Here is a 21206-nt window from a genome sequence, read left to right on the forward strand (position 1 = left end):
GCATCTCGTCTGACGTCATCCGCATGCATCTGCTCATTGGCTCAAGGCGATGGCTGAGAGCTCTCCAGCCAGTAGAAAGCGGCGTTGTTACACTCTTTCCGGCGGCTTTTAGTGTGCGCCCTCCTCCTTAGGCCAGGCCGCGCACCGCCTCCGTCGCTTGGTAACGGCCAAACTCGCGCAGGAGCTCTTGCCTCTTCTCTCCGCTGGGTGACAGTAGAAGGTCAGCGGAACGAGAGGGGCAGCGGGGGGCCGCGCGGGAGTAGCGGCCCAAGGACCGAGCCCTTCCTCCAAGAGGGAAACCCCAGAGGCTGGAACGAGAATTGCTTATCTTTTCCACCCCGGATTCTAAAGGTGAGAAACTCTAAGGAGGGATAATGATCTCGGGGAGGAAAATACACAGAAGGTCATATACACCTAAAAAAAAAAAAAAAAGAAAAAGAAAAGAAAAAAAAAATCTCCCTCTAAATATTGTATTTTTTCGGAAACAGAAAGATTAAATTTTAACGTTGAGAAATATAAAAGAATATAAACCTCAAATGCTGCAGTCATTAACTGTGGACTGCATAGTTGTTACTAGAGACAATAGAGAAGGGGTGAGAAATGGGGTAGGAAAAAATGTGAGAAGCTAGGGAGAGAAAGTAAGGAAAGGAGAAGACAGATTTTCCAGGAGCTGAAGGGCAAATAAGACGCAGGGATGGAAATAGCCAAGGGATAGAGAGGAAAACTTACCTTTTTGCCATTATAATCGCCACCTGTTGTAACCCTTTTCGGGACGTTTTGGCCTTTCCCGGGAGTGGCGGCGTTTTCTTCGGATTCTCTGGAGCAGCACTGTCTTCCTGCAGTGTTGGAAACGTTCTCTGTCTACACCGTTCAACATGGCAGCCACCGGCTCCGCGTGGCTACTGCGCCCTGGAAACGTGGCTCCTGTGACTAAGGAGCTGAATTTGAAATTTTTAGGTAATTCAAAGTTGAATAACTACATGTGACTAGCAGCTACCATATTGGACAGTACAACTCTGGATGATCAAAATCTTGCCCCCACTAGACCCAGTGTTTTCCTCAGGCCGTACAGGTCCGACATCTGGATTATTTCAGTTGCTTAGTTCAGAGATATAAATGGAGATCTGTTAAGAGTTGTCTAAAATCTGGTATACTTACCTAAAATCTAGCCAATACCTCCTTTTCCAAGTGAATCACTTAGCAGATAAATTTTAGGACCCCTGACCTTTCTCACATTTTCTGACAAGGTATTGACTTCTAATGTTTTAAAGTCAGTAGCTAAATGTACTTCTGTGTTATAAATGTTCTCAAACATATTTATTGATTTAATTTTTATTGAAGCATGAGTAACATAAATGTTTCAGGTGTACAGCGTATTGATTCAACAATTCTATGTATTACCCCATGCTCACTATGGTAAATGTAATCACCATCTGTCACCCAACGACATTATTATGATACTGTCATTATTTTTTTAAAGAATTTATTTATTTATTTGACAGAGAGCGAGCGAGCACAAGAAGGGGGCGCAGCAGAGGGAGAGGGAGAAGCAGGCTCCCCGCTGAGCAGGGATCCCAACGTCGGGCTCGATCCCAGGACCCTGGGATCATGACCTGAGCCGAAGGCAGCCGCTTAACCGACTGAACCACCCAGGCGCCCCTACGATATTACTGACTATATTCCCTATGCTATACTTTTCGTCTCTGTGACTTATTTATTTTATAGCTGGAAGTCAAACATATTTTCATATGATTGTATGGTGGACTGCTATAAGAGATATGTATATTTGTGTTTGGGCATAAAACATTTATCTACTTTATTAGTAATTTCTGTAGGAAAGGGCCAAATTGAAGTTATTCAAATTATATATATTGACTAGGATATAAACTCCACAAACCAGGGGATTTTGTCTGTTTTGTTCACTGATATGTCCCATGCCTAGAACAGTACCTAGGACATATTAGATGTGCATTAAATATTTTTCAAAAGATTGTTTTGTGAACTCTTTGGGTTTAACTCAAGAATATTTAGAGTTTATATTATTTCAGGATTGCATTTATTTATATAAAATTTCTATTGTACAACCACCTGGAGATTATTTTAGATTTAAAAATTTAGAATTTACACTGTAACAATCAAGGTAAATCAATGATAAATTATTCCTGAATTTATTAGTGTTGGCAAAAGAGTCTGTTGATTGAAGTAATTTTAGGGTTGAGTACAAGGAAATAACATCTCAGGATCTTTCTGAATTGCTTTATCTTATTTTTAACTTTGGCACTTAACAAATTTTTTAAAATAGTTACTTTTCACATGTATCATATGATCTCACTGATATGAGGAATTCTTAATCGCAGGAAACAAACTGAGTGTTGTTGGAGTGGGGGGTGGGGTGGGAGGGATGGGGTGACTGGGTGATGGACACTGGGGAGGGTATGTGCTCTGGTAAGCGCTGTGAATTGTGCAAGACTGTTGAATCTCAGATCTGTACCTCTGAAACAAATAATGCAATATATGTTAAGAAAAAAAAGAAGAAGAAGAAGGTAGCAGGAGGGGAAGAATGAAGCGGGGGAAATTGGAGGGGTGGACGAACCATGAGAGACGATGGACTCTGAAGGGCAAACTGGGGGTTCTGGAGGGGAGGGGGGTGGGAGGATGGGTTGGCCTGGTGGTGGGTATTGAGGAGGGCACGTTCTGCATGGAGCACTGGGTGTTGTGCACAAACAATGAATCATGGAACACTTCATCTAGAACTAATGATGTAATGTATGGGGATTAACATAAGAATAAAAAAAAAAAAACAAATAGTTACTTTTCCCCTCATTTTTTTTATAGTTGAGCAATAATACTCTTTCTGTTGTTGCTGTTGTTATGTTTGTAGGAATCTATGATACAGAACTCTCAATTCTTTTGAGATCTAATATTAAAATCTAAAAGGTAATTTTGATGAGGGAGAATGGAATTTATTCACACATGTCCTGCAGATGCCAGTTTTAACATGGAAACCATGTCTTAAATTGAAATAGCTTAATATGACATCACTTCAGAGGCAAAGATTTCCAAACAAGCAGCTGTCTGTGTTTGGTATTAAAAGAGTTCAATATGTACTTAAAAATTTAACTGAGATTGAATGAGAATGGCCAACTGAGAGCAAGTTCTAGCCTCTAGCCTCTCCCAAATCCTCCCCTCTTTCCCAAGTCTAAAAATTACAAAAAAAGTTACATGGGTACACAAACTCATATGCACCCATGCATGTACCTTAATATCGAAAAACACAAAGGGGTGCTCTCAGTGGACCAGGCATTATGAGAATCCTTGAAAAATAGGAAGCAGATGGGATTGGATTGAAGGTAGACAAACAAAAGTTGCATAACAGAGGCTTAATGCAAAAATGCAGGTGGCTCTTGGGGACATTCTAAGTACACAGAAAAAAAAAGATTGACATCAGTAGGGCCCTTGGACAACGTGTGAGTTATTGATTGAGGTACTGCTATAAGAAGAGACAGTCTGCCTCTCAGCCTTACTCCCACTTGCTCATGCAGTGGGTAGCAAAAGAACTTGCTCTAAGGGGGGCAGGGGCAGTCCATGTAGGTACTTTTGCTGAAAAGCTGTGATGGCTTTTGATATCTGGGAGGAAGAGAGAGACTTCATATCTTGAAGACTGATACTAGTTCACCTTGTGAAGCTGCACATGCAGCATTCCTCCTTCAAAACACTCAAGGCAGAATGAAAAAGAGAAAATCCACAAAAAATATAGGTTAAAAGACATTACCTTAAACAGAGAATAATAAGACTTGAACTTTTTTTTTTTTTAAGATTTTATTTATTTGAGAGAGAGAGAGAGAGAGCATGAGCGGGGGAAGGGGCAGAGGGAGAAGGAGAGGGAGAAGCAGACTCTCCGCTGAGCATGGAGCCCGACGCGGGACTTGATCCCAGGACCCCAAGATAATGACCTGAGCTGAAGGCAGACACTGAACCAACTAAACGCCCCATTGAACTTGATTTTTTAACAGAAATGAGGAAAGCCAGGGCACCTGGGTGGCTCAGTCTGTTAAGCATCTGCCTTGGGTTCAGGTCCTGATCCCAGGGTCCTGGGATCAAGCCCCACGTTGGGCTCCTTGCTCAGTGGAGAGCCTGCTTCTCCCTCTTCCTTTGCTACTCCCCCTGCTCGTGCTTGTTCGCTTGTTCTCACTCTATCTCAAATAAATAAATACAATCTTAAAAAAAAAAAAGAAATGAAGAAAACCATAAAAAGTTGAGTAAGGTCTTAGAAGAAGCTACACTATAATTCTATACCTAGCAAAATATCCTTCAGAAATGAAGATAAGATAAAAATGTGTTTAGAAAACAAGCATTGAGAAAGAAGATCACCACCAACAAACCCACACAAAGAATTGCTAAAGGGAGTTATTCAGGCTAAAGGGAAAATGATCCCAGATGGAAGCACAGAAATGCAGGAATAAGAGCAATGAGAAAGATAAACACAGGGTCAATATATAAACTCAATTGTATTATAGATATCACCTAAAATTTTAGATGGTAAAATTTATAATAAAAAATTAAATACCTAGGAATAAATCTATGATAGTGCAAGATCTCTGCATATCAAGCTGTATATGATTTCTGAGAGGAAATTAAATAAAACCTAAATAAATGGAGAGCTGCACAAAATTAATGGCTAGGAAAACTTATGAGTGAAAACATGTCAGTTCTTCCCAAATTGATGTATAGATTCATTGCAGTCCTAGTAAAAATCCCAGCATTTTTTGGTAAAAATGGAGAAGCTGATTTCAAATGTCATATGTAATTGCAAAAGACCAAGAATAGCCAAGAGAATCTTGAAGAAGAACAAAGTTGGAGGGCCTGTTCCTACTATATATTACCTCTTATGATTAAGATTAAATAATTACTAGAACAAAATGGTATGGCTTTGGCTGTAAGATAGACAGATAGACCAATGGAAAAGAACGGAGTCCAGAAACAGACCTACACATATGTGGGCACTTGATCTATGACAAAAATGATACTACAGTGCACTGAGGGAAGGGTAATCTTGTCAGTAAGTTGTGCTGGATATCAATTGGATATTCATACAGACAACAGTGTATCTTGACTCCTAGCTATACATACCCAAACGTTAATTTCATATGGACTGTAGACAGTAAAACAATAAAACTGCTACAAGATAACATCGGAGAATATTCTTATGATCTTGGGGTAGGCAAATATTTCTTAAACTGGACAGAAGAAGGGGCACCTGGGTGGCTCAGTTGGTTAAGCAGCCAACCCTTGATTTCAGCTCAGTCATGATCTCAGGGTCCTGAGATGGAGCCCTGCCTCAGGTTCCCTGCTCAGTGGGGAGTCCACTTGACATTCTCTCCCTCCCGCTGCCCCTCCCACTGCTCGTCTACGCTACCTCTCTCTCTCTCTCAAATAAATAAATCTTTTTTTAAAAAGCTGGGCAGAAAAATAACTGATCATAAAAAGATTGATTAAATAGTATCTCGTTAAAATTGAGAACTTTTTTTTAGGTAGGCGCCACACCCAGCATGGAGCCCAACATGGGGCTTGAACTCACGACCCCGAGATCAGGACCTGAACTGAGATCAAGAGTTGGGCACTTCATTGACTAAGCCACCCAGGCACCCCAAGAACTTCTCTTAATAAAAAGACATCAAGAGAGTAAAAAGGCAAGCTTCTAAAATTTTTTCCTTTTAAAAAAATTAGCTATGAATATTGTTGTATCATTTTCATCAACTGATACTTTAAAAAAATTTTAATTTTGAGATAAGTGTAGATTCACATGAAGTTGTAAGACATAATACAGAGAGATCCTGTGTACCTTCTAAGGGTAAAACCTGGTAAAATTGTAGTACACACAATCAGAATATTAGCATTGATACAATCCATCCATCTTCACATTTTCTCAGTTTTACTTTTAAGCATTCGTGTGTGCCTGTATTTAGTTCTATGCAATTTTATCATATGTGTGTTTCATGTGTCCACCACCACAGAGCAGTTCCATCACCTCAAAGATCCCTCCTGTTGTCCTTTCATAACCATTTCCTCTTCCCTCCCACTTCTCTCCCCAGGATCCAATTTTTTAACCACTACTAATTTTTACTATAACCATGATTAAAATAACTATGTAATTCAAACAGTGGTTCACAGCATTTAATAAACAATGCACACATTATAGAGAGAAGAAATATGTTTTCACTTCGAAATCTTTAAGAAAAAACCTTCTGTTTGTATTAATCGTAAGCACTGTACTAATTAGACATTGATTACCATTCCTAAATAGAAACTCATTTGTGATGCTATCTTTTTCTTTAATATAAGAGGGGGGTATCTACTTCTTTTCTTTTCTTCCCCCCTCCCCCTTTTCTACCTCATTTCATCCTCTGGAGACTGTTCTGTAGTCCCATCTTTTCTCCAGTCTGACTCTGTAAGTTTTACTCTAGGCAGAGGCTGCTAATTGCTGACCACTATCCATTCTTCCTTCTCTCTCAGATACACAGAGCCTGTTTTTTGCTGAGCATAAGGTAGCCAAAAGATGGTATTTCCCAGCCTCCTTTGCAGCTAGGTGGGGATATGCATACAGTTCTGACCAATGAGATATACATTAAAGAACAGACGGGACTTTGGGGGAAATCTCTTGGGAAATGAATGCTATTCCTCTTTTTCCTCCCTTCTCCATCCTGCTGCTTAAATTTTGAGTGAGATGGCTGAAGCTTGAGCTGTCATTTTAGAACATGAGAAGACCTATTCATCATCTAAGCCATACATTATAGTATAATGGAGTATATGGACCCCCTATCTCTCTATGGGAGATATGTCAAAAAATTTGAGGCCAACTTTTACAACTGCCACAAAAAAATATATAAAATTTGAATATCTTGTTGTGCAAAGTATATCAATTTAAGTAAATGTAAAAATCTTTGAAATTCAGTGTCTTCAAGAAATTATTTTTCTTCTAATATATTAAAAATTACCTGCCAAATTTAAAGGCAAGGCAAAGCATAAATAATAATGAATATCAAAATTTAAATTTATTTAAATGTAGTTGAAAATTTTAACTCAGTTTTTAAAAGCTTAATTAGGTCTTGTTAAATATTTTTATAAACCTGAAACTATTTATAATTGTAGTTGTCAATGAGAAGAACAGGTGCTGTGTCTCATATAAGTTATATCTAGACTTACATGTGTACAAATTTAGGATATAACTGTTTAATATCACAAATTGTTCCTCAGCTGCCACGTGCAACTGTTGTAAAAAACTGTGCTAAATTTTGAATGGTGGATATAAGGAGTTCAAGAAAATGAACACTTTGCTCTATTGGCAAATATTTCATTATTCAAAAACTCTACTGCAGTTTTTTAATTTGAGAGGAAAGATATGATGATTTAATTTTTTTTCCTAATTATTTCTCTAACTCAAATTCTCCCCACACTCTGAAACAATGCCCATCTCTGATATCAGCAGTGCCTCAGTCTTCAATTCTTCATTTGGAACAGTCATCTTTTCTTCATGGATGCAAGACAGGAGATATGCAGAGCTTTTTTTCTGGGGCCTGAACTGTATGAATCACAGCAGCAAATGTGTAACATTGTGAATTGTCCAGTGCCATCACTGAGCACTGGTCTCCTGAGTGACAGAAGTGTCTGTGTGATTTTCACTAAGTTCATCATTTTGGGTTTCTGGTTTATGGGTCCCTGTAAGATGTAAGAATAGGGCAGGGGCCTCTTACCTCGTTTGGAAGGTGGTTCCACTTCTCTGGGAGCATGACCTTTTAAATTTTGTCTGATCACTCTCACTGCTAGCTCTAGTTCAGAGTTTATAATCCAGGAAGCTTCCAAGAAATGTGAAATTCCTTCAACAGTGTTTCCACAATAAATTATGGCCCAGTTCAGGTTCAAACGTTGATGGGCTGCCAATTTGTCCCCTATAGTGCTTAGTCCAACAAATCCAGTCAAATGGTGGGATTTGTTTGGGCAAAACATGGAGCTCCAACATCTGGAGATGTGATTACACTTGTACTCACAATGTTTCCTGACCTTTAGATTTGAGTAATAGTTTTGGCTCATTGAATTTTCTTATTATTTAAGGGGGAAAAAGGAACGTGTTTAACCAAGAGAAACCCTTGTATCAATGGGCCTAGACAACCTCCAAAAGATGAAGCCTCCATTTACATTTACCTTCTAGAAATTTCCTCTCCATATTTCAGAATTGTAGTCAGAATTCATTCTGGAGATGATTCAAGATCTCTACCTCCTATGTGCAAGTTGTTTAGAAATTTCCTCTGGTTAACTGTATGCAATTTGTACTTCATATTTTTAATTAATACCCATTTCTTTGTGGAAAGATTCTCTCACTAGTCAATCAGCCATAAGGAGGATTCAAAATGTGTTGTGGGGAGAATGCAATCTCTCTACCCCCTCTTTCACCATTTATTGGTCAAATTGATATTTATATTCAATGTCAATATTTGTTTATTTGTTTTTTAGAAGGGTGGAGGGGAGAGGGAGAGGGAGAGAGAGAGAATCTTAAGCAGGCTCCATGCCTAGCATGGAGCCTGATGCGGGGCTTGATCTCACAACCCTGAGATCATGGCCTGAGCTGAAATCAAGAGTCAGACACTTAACCAACTGAGTCACCCAGGTACCTCTCAATATCAATATTTATAATTCATTTAAATGCAGGCATTTCCTTCTATTTTAAACCTAGAATCTGTTGTTACTTTTCTCATGGCTATTTACAACTAATTGTGGAATAAAATAACTTGTCCCCACTCATAGTTAAGGAAATCTAAGATATTAGCAGCCACGTGGTAAACATATTTTTATTTTGATTGGGTCTCTCTTAGCAGTGATGAGAGCAAAACTCTCCAAGGCTTGATATATACGGGAAGCCATAAGATCTTAGATTTCTTTCTAAGTCAGTATGAGTGTACATAAACTTTGTTTAAATCAAAAGTCTGACTTATGGCCCACCAAGCATACATTGTACACCTGCTTTGTAAATGAATAGCCTAAAGGAAAACTGTCTTGTCCTTAAGATATTGATCAACACTCCTACCCTCTGCATTCCTTGTTAAAACTCATGATTCCTGCCTATATGTTAATCTATAATCTTTTAAGCTTTTACAAGTTGCTCATACAGGAATTCAGTAAAGTGGCAAGATACAAAATCAATGCACAGAAATCAGTTGCATTTCTATACACCAACAACGAGAGAGAAGAAAGAAAAATTAAGGAGTCGGTCCCATTTACAATTGCACCCAAAACCATAAGATACCTAGGAATAAATCTAACCAAAGAGGCAAAGGATCTGTACTCAGAAAACTATAGAATAGTGATTAAAGAAATTGAGGAAGACAAAAGAAAAGGAAAAATGTTCCATGCTCATGGATCCCAAGAACAAATATTGTTAAAATGTCTATGTTACCTAGAGCAATCTACACATTCAATGCAATCTCTATCAAAATACTATCAACTTTTTTCACAGAAATGTTACAAATAATCCTAAAATTTGTATGGAGCCAGAAAAGACCCCAAATAGCCAAAGGAATGTTAAAAAAGAAGAGCAAAGCTGGTGGCATCACAATTCCGGACTTCCAGCTCTATTACAAAGTTGTCATCATCAAGACAGTATGGTACTGGCACAAAAACAGACACATAGATCAATGGAACAGAATAGAGAGCCTAGAAATGGATCTTCAACTCTATGGTCAACTAATCTTTGACAAAGCAGGAAAGAATGTCCAATGGAAAAAAGACAGTCTCTTCAACAAATGATGTTGGGAAAATTGGATAGCCACATGCAGAAGAATGAAACTGCACCATTTCCTTACATCATATACAAAAATAGACTCAAAATGGATGAAAGACCTAAATGTGAGACAGGAATCCATCAAAATCCTTGTGGAGAACACAGGCAGCAACTTCTTCAACCTCGGCCGCAGCAACTGCTTGCTACACATGTCTCCAAAGACAAGGGAAACAAAAGCAAAAATGAACTATTGGGACTTCATCAAGATAAAAAGCTTTTGCACAGCAAAGGAAACAGTCGACAAAACCAAAAGACACCAGACAGAATGGGAGAAGATATTTGCAAATGACATATCAGATAAAGGGCTAGTATCCAAAATCTATAAAGAACTCATCAAACTCAACACCCAAAGAACAAAGAATCCAATCAAGAGATGGGCAGAAGACATGAACAGACATTTTTCCAAAGAAGACATCCAAATGGCCAACAGACACATGAAAAAGTGCTCAACATCACTCAGCATCAGGGAAATCCAAATCAAAACCTCAATGAGATACCACCTCACACCAGTCAGAATGGCTAAAATTAAAAAGTCAGGAAATAACAGATGCGAGGATGCAGAGAAAGGGGAACCCTCCTACACTGTTGGTGGGAATGCAAATTGGTGCATTCACTCTGGAAAACAGTATGGAGGTTCCTCAAAAAGTTGAAAATAGAGCTACGACCCAGTAATTGCACTACTGGGTATTTCCCCCAAAGATACAAATGTCGTGATCCAAATGGGCACGTGCACCCCAATGTTTATAGCAGCCATGTACACAATAGCCAAACTATGGAAAGAGCCCATATGTCCACTGACAGATGAATGGATAAAGAAGATGTGATATATATATATACAATGGAATATTATGCAGCCATCAAAAAATTGAAATCTTGCCATTTGCAATGATGTGGACAGAACTAGAGGGTATTATTCTAAGTGAACTAAGTCAACAGAGAAAGACAATTATCATATGACCTCACTGATATGTGGGATTTAAGAAACAAGGCAGAGGATCATAGGTGAAGAGAGGAAAAAATGAAACAAGACGAAACCAGAGAGGGAGACAAACCATAAGAGACTCTTAATCTCAGGAATCAAACTGAGGTTTGCTGGTGGGGAGGGGGGTAAGGGGATGGGATAGCTGGGTGATGGACATTGGGGAGGGTATGTGTTGTGGTGAGGGCTGGGTGTTGGTAAGACTGATGAATCACAGACCTGTACCCCTGAAACAAATAATACATTATATGTTAATTTAAAAAAGGGAAATAAAACCAATTGGAAATTAAAAAAAAAAAAGTTGTAAAAAAGGACGTAAGCCTGCAAAAACCATTCATTCTCTGGAGCACTTTCTTCCCTGTGAAGAGTGTGTTCCCTCGAATAAAACTCTTTTTTTCTTTTAGAGATTCTAAAAGGTTTGTTCATTTTGTATTGACAACAGCACCCTAAAAATAACACCAAAAAACCATTATCTATTTGATTACTCTTAGCAGTCTGATGCCAAAACCCAAACAAATTTAAAATTTCTGTACTGGAGTGACAGTTGTATAAATATCAGAGAATTCACAAAAATATTATGTGTAAATTAAGTTATTTGAGTATCCATTCCACAACCCCCCCATTTTTTTAAATCCTAACGTAAGTTTATTGTTGTTTAGGTATTGCAAACCAGAGCAATCTTTAGCAGGTTTAGGTATATAAAAGTGGTAACTTACTAAGGCTATCTATCACTGAATATATTTAATTTTATTTGAATTCTCAGTTCTTCTCCAGTATTTCTCTCTCCCTCCCCCCCCCCCTTTCTAAACACATATTGGATATTCTAGCATTTTAAATGGAGTTCCTACCAATTGTATTTCAGAGAAACACAAATACGGACAATGAAAATTACCTTACATGGAAAATGGCTTGTCAAGTCCTAGAGAGTTTTAAAAATTCGTTTCCTTTAGCCTTACTGGGAGGAGGGTCTATGCAAAAACTTCCTTTGAGTAGTCAGTCCTGAGCTGTTAGGCTTCTCACCAGAGTTCAGGAGGGCAATATCTGTTTCCTCAAGACGATGTGATAATGGGGTATTACAAAGTTCCTGGTGTGAAGTAAAGAGATAACAGCCAGGAAGTTAATTAAAAAGAGTAGATTTGCTTTAAGGAAAAGGGCAAAGTCTTTTCCTTCCCTACACTTTAAAATCTTCTGGCTCCCACCGACACAAAGACTTGAAACAATAGAGTCAACAGTAAGAATGACACCTTTATGTTAACTCTTACGAAATATCTTCTTTTGTTTCCTTAATGAAACTTTGTCTCCATCTTCCTGTACCTTCTCCCTTGGGTAAGAACTGACTAATGCATTTTCTCAATGGTGGTACATTTAAAAACAAATCATCTCCTCTCCCCCAAAGTTCCTTTTGTTAAAAACTTTAGGCTGGCCAAGTGAGGGACTACACTGCTATACTGTTTGGGATCTTAAGGCAGTAACAGTGTAACAGTAACCATATAGCCCTTAAAGAAATACTGTCTTTTGTTAGGATTAGGGATATCCTAATTCCTGATTTGTAACAAGGCAGAAACTCTGAAATCCCCATTAGGAACAATAACTATAATTTTATTAATTCCTTGAATTTGGTGATTTCACATAGAAGATGTTCTGCCTAGCATTCCTCACTATAACCTAGCGGTATCCTGTCATTAGGCTTATTTTCTACATTAGAAGGGAAGTGAAAAGAGAAAGGACAAAGAATCGTGATCTTGGGCATAATTACTGGATCATCAGAAATGTTGAATCATATAAGGATAAAAGAGGAAGTGGTTAAAAGAGTGAAACATACTGTCAAAAATAAAAGGAAATAACTAGAGGAAGAAATGACTATTTGTTAGAAACTGTTATGTAATTAATTGAATATAGTTTTTTGGTGAGGGATTAGTGGTCAGAAAATACTTGTATATAAATACATGTTATTTATTTATGCGCTTTCTCATTTAAAAAAATCGTAGTAGCAGATATTTGTGTAAATGTCTTCCTAATTGAAAAAACACAGTGAAATAAAAATAGTGGCCTTTCCTTCCTGAATGTGTTTAGAAGCGGCATTGCTTCTCATCTGTCTGGAGCAGTGTGGGCATACCAACACCTCACATTCGTAATTACAATAATCTTTGTAATTACAGAGCATTCACATTCTTTTGATTTTTACAATAGCTTCGTTAGATGTTAGATCGATGACCTAACAAGGAACACTCTGAAAGTGACTTGTTTAAAGTGGTATCATTCCTAATTATTAGACTGAAATCTCTTCTCATTCAGGTAGTGCTGGAACTCATTTCTGCTGCTTGAACTCAAGAGAGAAGTTTTCCAAGGTCCTTTCCAGTTACAAGGTCTTTTCTTTGGTTTTAGCAAATATACAAATGTATCACAATATTTTTATTTTTATATTTTTATAGTGCTCTTATAGTCAAATAGTGTAATATTTTATAGTCAAGCAGTGCTTTTAAATATAGAAATTTGGAAACAGTGGAAAGCAGATGTCCTGAATACTCGTGGCTCCACAGATCTGCTGTTCATTCTCCTCCACCCTGCTCTGTGTCCAGAGAGTGGACTGCATCAGTGGGCTTCTGGTTAGGCTCAGCAGGAGATGGGAGAGTAAGGAGAACGAGGTTGGGTATTTATTCCTCAGCTTCTTTCCCTGCTGGGCCAGATTGGCAGTAGCTATCCTCTTTAACTGAAGGTGTACCCTGTGGGGCCCCCACCCATGTACCCTCAGTCCTCACCACTCCTCATACATGGTGGTGGCTCTTTCCTGTGTAAACATCTGCCACTCTCTGCCTGAGGCCCTTTGTGGCATGGGAGCATGCCCAGCCCACGCCCAGGGCAGGTCAGTGGTGAGAGACGGTTGATCCCCAAGGAGCAGCTCTTAACCAATGGTGTTTGGGAATAGGTGGATAAACACTGTGGCTTCCTCTCCCCTAGGTTGGGACAACTCTGAGCTGTATTCTTTATCATCTCCCAGGGGTTCCTATCAAGACTGAGCCCCAGCTGCACTCAGTGGTGATCTACTGATCAGTGCACCCTGTCCTGTCTCACTTACCCAGCCCCTTCCGGTGCCTCCTGGGATTGCCTCCTAAATAAACTACTTGTGGTGGAATCTGAGCTTCAAGGTCAGCTTCTGGGTGACCCCAACCCAGTAAAGAAGCCACAGTTCTTGTCAGGCAGCTATCTCCTACAACCACGGCTTACTTTTTGGGTTCCAAGGACCTCTTCCTTCCTTCCTCTCCTTGCCCCTTCAGGCCAGACTTAGTCATGGACACCCATTGTCGCCAGCCCCAAGGTGATTCACCATCCTATGTACACACAGCTGCCAGACAGGCTGGGCACTGTAGTCTTTATGATGGGCAGCTAAACAATAGGTATTCTTTTAGCTAAGAAGAAAATTAGAATAAGAAGAGTGAACATCCAGCAGCAACAGAGGCACACTTCAAATTCTAAAAATTTTTGAGACATATTGTGTGAGAAAATTAAATGATTCAAAGCAACACTAATCAGGCCAGCAAAAATTTCAATGCAATGGCCACCATAATGTCAATAAAAGCACCACGGTTATCTACAGGTTACTCTTGAGGATGATTGCTGTTTGAGAAACTCTGGTTCTGCTTCGGCTGTGCTCTTCCTCTTGGAGGCAGAGTTCTTGCAATGTCTCTGTGGTGCTGACCTGATAACGTGCTAACCTAATACTCTTAGTTCCAGCAAAGCTGTTCCCACATCCAGCTGCCTGATGTGCTTAGTTTCGTATGTCAGGCATTGCTGTGACAGTATTTGTACCTACTTGTGGCAAAAATAAATTTTTTTACATATCAAGAAAAATTTGAGGGCTTTGATTTCTTGAGCACAGTGGGTGAAAATCCCCATGTTAGGTATTTTAGAGGAATGAAATGAGTAATAAGCAGTCCCTTCCCTCCAGAACTCTAGCTCTAATAGTGATGGAGGGTGGGGTGAAGACTGAAGGGAAATTTGGGGTGGGAAGAAATGATCACCAGCGTTAAGTGGCGGGATACTTTGTTAAGATGTTAATTAAAGCAGGTTCCCAATCTTACCTTCACTTGTTGAAATTACCCAACGTGCTCTGAAGCAGAGTAATGAGGAAGAAATAAAGGGGTACCCTTGAGGGCCAGGAAAGAGCAAAAATTCTGGAGCACTGAGAAGGGGATGGAGGTTGGGGGGCCATGGGTAGGAGGGACTCTTGCTTGTTCTGTGGTTGTGTCCTGGTAGGTAAGACCTCAGAAAAGGAGGTTGTATGGTGCCTTGGGGAGGCTCCACACTAGGTACCAGGGCTTCTAGCTGAGGCAAAGCCCCCTCTCAGCCCTATCGCATTCAGGCTTAGCATTGGAACAGAAAGCCTGTCACATTTCAAGTTGGGCAGTGAGAGTATCACTAGCGATATTGGGCAGGTGAGAGATTAGAAGTCCTTCCCCCATTTTCTGATACATGCGCTTCTCCCAAATTCTGGTGTAAACCACAATTATGATTGTGATGGACTTTCTTGCCAGCTCAGAGGGAGCTAATATGGGCCTTAAACTGATACAAAGAAAATAAAGATAAGAAAAATATTTGGACACCTAAGTGTCATGGCGTAAGATTGATTCTGTCCCATGCATAAATGAGACAAAAAGAAGAATATGACAAGGTTTCTGCAGGAGCGCAAGCAATGTAACATAGCTATAATAAATCATGGCATATTATTAGCTGTTTGGGAGCATTGCTGTCTCTTTTTCACAGTTTTTTTTTCCAGGCTAGGGCAGTTAAATAGAGGAGGGGGAAATAAATAATTATTTTCCTCCTTGATTCTGTTCTAGCTTGCTCCCATTTCATAACACAAAGCATAGTAACAAATAACTGTACATGTGGTAAAAATTTATGTATAAGTCAAGTATTAATGAAGTATTCTCTGGTAATTCCTTCTGCCTTGCCCTAATCATATATATCATTTGAGCATATTCTGCAAAATCCATGTTATTCATCCTCTGGATTAGAGAGGCAGAAAAAGATGAGTTTGTGAGGCATTATGGCACACAGAGTACGGATCCTTTTGCTCCCCCATCCCTTCCTCCCACAGACACCTTTCTTAACTGGCAGCTTTCTCTTTGTCATTCCAGAGGCTTCCGAGCAGAGACCTCTATGCAATTTCTGTTTTTCCTCAAGAAATTATGGCGAACAGTCGAGTGGGTAGGCTTAGAGACATTTTCTATATATAGTCTGTATATCCTTGATTCTAAAACACTGGATAAAAACAGATTTTTATGTTTTGAATTTCAGAATGGGTCTTGCAATCAATGTCAAAAGCATCTGTCTGTTTCCAGGCAGAACTGTGAGTTATGCTGTGTTTGTCCTTGTGCACGAGCATGCTTAGTGTTGTGTGGAAGCTCTCTTCGTCTGATTGCCAGCTCAGATGAGTTATTTGTAATGGTATTTAATGCAGATGATTTTTATTTTTACATTTTATTTTATCTGATTAAATAATTTTTATTTTTTACCATAGGTATTCACTTTTTTTTTTCATTTTATCTTTTCACTCATCCCCCACCTCCCACCCCTCGCCTCTGGCAACCACCTATCTCTTCTCTGTATTTATGAGTTTGGTTTTTTGTTTTATTTTGGATTCCACATACAAGAGAGATCATACAGTATTTGTCTTTCTCTGTCTAACTTATTACATTTAGCATAATGCCTTCGAGGTCCGTCCATGTTGTCACAAATGGCAATATCCCATTCTTTTTTTTATGGCTGAATAATATTCCATCGTATTCTTTATCCATTCATCCATTGATGGATACTTATGTTGCTTTCATATCTTGGCTATTGTAAATAGTGGTGCAATGAACATGGGGTTGCAGATATCCTTTTGAGATATCCTTTTCATTTTCTTCAGATAAATACCTAGAAGTAGAATTGCTGGATCACATGGTAGTTTTATTTTTTATTTTTTGAGTAATCTCCCTACTGTTTTCCATGGTGGCTGCACCAATTTACATTCCTACCAACGGCGTGAACAAGGATTCCCCTTTCTCCACACCTTTTCCAACACTTGTCATTTCTTACGTTTTTTATAAGAGCCATTCCAACAGGCATGAGGTGATGTCTCACTGTGGTTTTGATTTGCATTTCCCTGGTGATTAAAAGATGCTCTTTTCATGTACCTGTTGTCCATTTGTATATCTTCTTGGGAAAAATGTCTATTTAGATCTTCTGCCATTTTAAAATTTTTGCTGTTGAGTTGTATGAGTTCTTTATATATTTTGGATATCAGCCCTCTATCAGATATATGATTTGCAAGTATTTTCCCTCATTTGATAGGTTGCCTTTTCATTTCGTGGATGGTTTCCTTTGCTGTGCAGAAGCTTTTTAGTTTGCTGTTGTCCCCCTTGTTTATTTTTGGTTTTGTTGCCTTTGCTTTTGGTGGCACACTCAAAAAATCCTCACCAAGGCCAATGTCAAGGAGCTTATTGCCTGTGTTTTCTTCTAGGATTTTTGTGATTTCAGGTCTTGCATTCAAGTCTTTCACCCATTTTGAGTTCATTTTTGTGTATGTTGTAAGATAATGAATGAATTTCCTTCTTTTGCATGTGGCCGTCCAGTTTTACGAACCATTTCCGGTGAATTTTCATTTAATTCTAGACTCCCAATTGGCTTTTAAAGATTATAGTTCATAAACCTAAACTCGTTTTTTTTTTTTTTAAATGTGGAAGATTGCCTGTTATATGTCAAGCCATGAATTTAAAAAAGGGGACTGTTATATACTTTGGATTGGATCAGAAAACTTTCAGAGTTGGGAGAGGTTCGTGTGACCAGTTCATGTGCTGATGAGTTTTACTTGGGGATGGTACATCTGTTGAAGCATTCTAGCTAACCTTTTCCCCTAAAGCTTTTATGAAAATGTTTAATATTTACTGGAAACAATATAAAAATGTATAAAGAAAAGTCAGTAAATGAATGCACAGATGATGCTCATTGGGGTAAGTTGTGCATGAACTGATCAGCGGCCTCACAGGAAAAGGAAAGGTGCTGTTTTGCATCAGGCCCTGGGCTCTATGTGAGCATAACAATCTAATGATTAGAATTTTTTTCTGGTAATTCCTGTGCCTGCCTGGGTTTCCAAATGCTAACGGCTCAGGTAAGAATACATACCATCCTTTCTCAAGATGGGGGAGGTATCAGATATGAATGAGATGGGGGGAGTAGGGAAACCCAGGGCCCTGGCAGGGGTGAGTGCTGGGACTGAGCTTCCAGGGTTGGGTTCATTTTGCTGGATCAGACCAGGGTTACTGTCTGGAGGCTGATAACATTATTTTCCTGCACCAAAACCAGATGTAGCAGTCAGTTGTCTGGGAACCAAGGATTATTGTGTAAGCAGAATTGTGAAAGACCAGTTTGGGCAGGGAAATGCATAATCCTGTTGGTGACAGCTAGAAGACCTATTTCTTCTCACCTCAAACCAAGTCTCACCATAAGTAGGCTGAACATAATCATGACAACCTCCTGGCTATTCTGAGTGGCTACCCAGAAGGATAAGATATAAAAAGGATCTGATTTATATTTAATGTTTTTAATGGCAATTTGAGGGAGATCAGAATAGCCAACTCAAAATCAGCTATTTATTAAGCATATATGCTATGCAAAACACTGGATGAGGTGCTATGGGATATGAAAGGATATGGATGGGGAGGAGAGAAAAAGAATTTGCAGTCAGATTCAAGAATTTGAAGTCAATTCTAGGCTATATATACAAGATGTATTAAATATGAAAAGAAGCCAGCAATGCAAAGAATTAAACAAGTGCCAAGCAACTTGACATTTGTGAGAAGAGAATTGTGCTCTCAGAATTTGGAGGAGGGAGGCTTAGCTGGAAGACTAAAGATTTAAGGTTTGAAATAGACCTTGAAGGATGAACTGGCAGAACCACCTAGGCTAAGTAGTGCTGTCAAAAGTCTGAAAACCACTATTATCTTTTCCTGCTCTCCTATTTATTCAGGTTCTGCTGGCCCCCAGTGGATGAGGGGCCTAAAGTAAAGGAGAGCAGGATACCTGACTTTGGCTTTGTCTCCAGGGTTTGTCACCCCTGGCTGATCTCTGCAAAGGTGGAGGCAACATGCAAGCTTCCTGCTATGGACTGGCCTGGTATTGTGTGGGCTATTATTATCTTCAAAAACTGGGTGTGTGAGCCATGCTGTGAAAGTGTTGAGCATAAAATTCTAGAGGCCATGTGTTCTTTAAAAATTTCCCCTGCCCCCTAGGACCAGTGATGTCCAGAATTCAAAGACAGAGACTTACGCCCTTTGGAGTTTTGATTGCCTAGCAAGTACAATCTTGGGCACTTAGGGTTGGTAAAGTGTGGTAAATTTTTCTTAACTCCAACTTTTCTCCTTCTCAGAGCTACTTTAAGTTCTCTGGCAGTGTTCCCATTTAAGGGTGGCCCTCTGGAGAAACGTAGGCATTTTCCTTCCTTTTATTATTATTATTTTTTCAAATCTGGAATCAGCCGTCACTACTCCTTCCTGCCCTCCCCTGGTCCCAGAGTTTCTGACTTCTGCCTTCAGACATTTGGAAACTTTTTGAGTCAGTGGAGAATCAACTTAGAGGCTTTTTTACTTTTAGACCAATGGGAATATTGTGTGTCATGGATAGAAAGATTTGAGTAATACAATTATCACATTGAGTCTATATAACAAGGCTATTTCCATGTCTTGGCATACAGCCCGAGTTAACTTTGCTTTGCTGGATGTAGATACAATGAATTTTGTTTGAACAAGAAATCATGTGTAACAAATGTTTTTGCAAAACTATGTCCATTTAGCAGTTACTTTAATAAATATGTTCTTCAGCAAGGGGTTTTTGTACAACAGCTGGGTTTTTAAACACCTATACAGTGTTTAACTTAACATTTTAAAAAATGAATATTTATTTTATTTTTTAAGATTTTATTTATTTATTTGAGAGAGAGAGAGAGAGAGCATGAGTGTGGGTGAGGGGTAGAGGGAGAGGGAGAAGCAGACTCTCCACTGAGCAGGGAGCCCGATGTGGGGCTTGATCCCAAGACCCTGAGATCATGACCTGAGCTGGAGGCAGATGCTTAACCGACTGAACCACCCAGGTGCCCCTGAACTTTTAAGAGTAGTTTTTGATTTACAGCGAAGTTGTGAAGGTAGTATAGAAAGTTCCCGTACACTTCATACCCAGTTCCCCCTGTTATTCACATCTTAAATTAGTGTGATACATTTGTTACAACCAATGAACCAATATGATACATTATTATTACTAAAGTTCATACTTTATTCAGATTTCCTTAGTTTTTATACAATGTCCCTTTTCTGTTCCAGGATCTCGTATTTCATTCAATCCTCATGTCTTCTTAGGCTCCTCTTGGTTGTGATATTTTCTCAGACTTTCCTTGTTTTTGATGACCTTGACAGTTTTGAAAAGTAGTGATCAGGTATTTTATAGAATGTTCCTCAATGGGGATTTGTCTGATGCCTTTCTCGTAATTATACTGGGGTTATACAGTTTTACCACAGAGGCAAAGTGCCATTTTTAACACATCACACCAAGGGCGTGCACGGTCATCATCATCAGGATGATGTTGATGTTCTCTTGGTCACCTGCCTGAGGTAGTGTTTGTCAGGTTTCTCCACTGTGAAATCACTCTTTCTTCTTCCCTCCCACAGTCCATTCTTTGGAAGGTAGTAACTATGTATAGCCCATGCTTAAGGAGTATTAGAGAGAGAGAACATATGTGCATGTGAGTGGGAGAGGGTGGGGCAGAGGGAGGGGGAGAGGGAGAATCTCAAGCAGAAACCCTGCTAAGCGGGGAACCTGATGCAGGGCTCAATCTCAGGACTCTGAGATCATAACCTGAGCCAAAATCAAGAGTCAGATGCTCAACTGACTAAGCCACCCAGGTGCCCCCAGTGAGGTTTTTCCATGCATTTGTAATACCTTTGGTACATTAGATTCCTTTGTTACAAACTACATTCCATTCTGGGTTCTTAACCTCCTGAATGATTTTTTTTTTTTTAATTTGTATACATTAAGTTTCATTCTTTGTCCTCTAAAGTTCTGTGAGTTTTGACAAATGCATATTGTCATGTATCTACCACTACATATTATACTGAGTAGTTTCACCACCCTAAAAATCCCCTATGTTTCATGTATTTAACCCTTTCTCCACCTCCAGTGAATTTCTGGCAACCACTGATCTATTTACCATCTCTCTTTAAATTTAATGTTTAAAAAATATTTAAATTAAAAAAAAATTTTAAGTTGGAACTTTTATAAACTAATTAGACTTTCATAGGTAAGGAGTACTTTTTTGGAAATGAACCTCTTTCACCTAAAAGAAGTTATAGCTGTTATTAGTTA

At 39.1% G+C, this 21206-nt stretch overlaps 1 long non-coding RNA gene across 1 annotated transcript; it reads left to right on the forward strand.

Moving 5' to 3' along the window:
- Positions 1 to 80: 80 nt before the first annotated feature.
- LOC135364788 (uncharacterized) lies at positions 81 to 2551 on the forward strand. The gene is made up of 3 exons (XR_010412532.1): positions 81 to 351; positions 795 to 957; positions 1503 to 2551. It is a non-coding gene; the product is annotated as an uncharacterized LOC135364788 (long non-coding RNA).
- The last annotated feature ends 18655 nt before the right edge of the window (positions 2552 to 21206 follow it).

This window comes from Mirounga angustirostris, unplaced genomic scaffold, assembly GCF_029215605.1.
Source record: "Mirounga angustirostris isolate CCGP_5_RB_7025 unplaced genomic scaffold, mMirAng1.0.hap1 SCAF_6, whole genome shotgun sequence".
Taxonomy (NCBI): Eukaryota; Metazoa; Chordata; class Mammalia; order Carnivora; family Phocidae; genus Mirounga; species Mirounga angustirostris.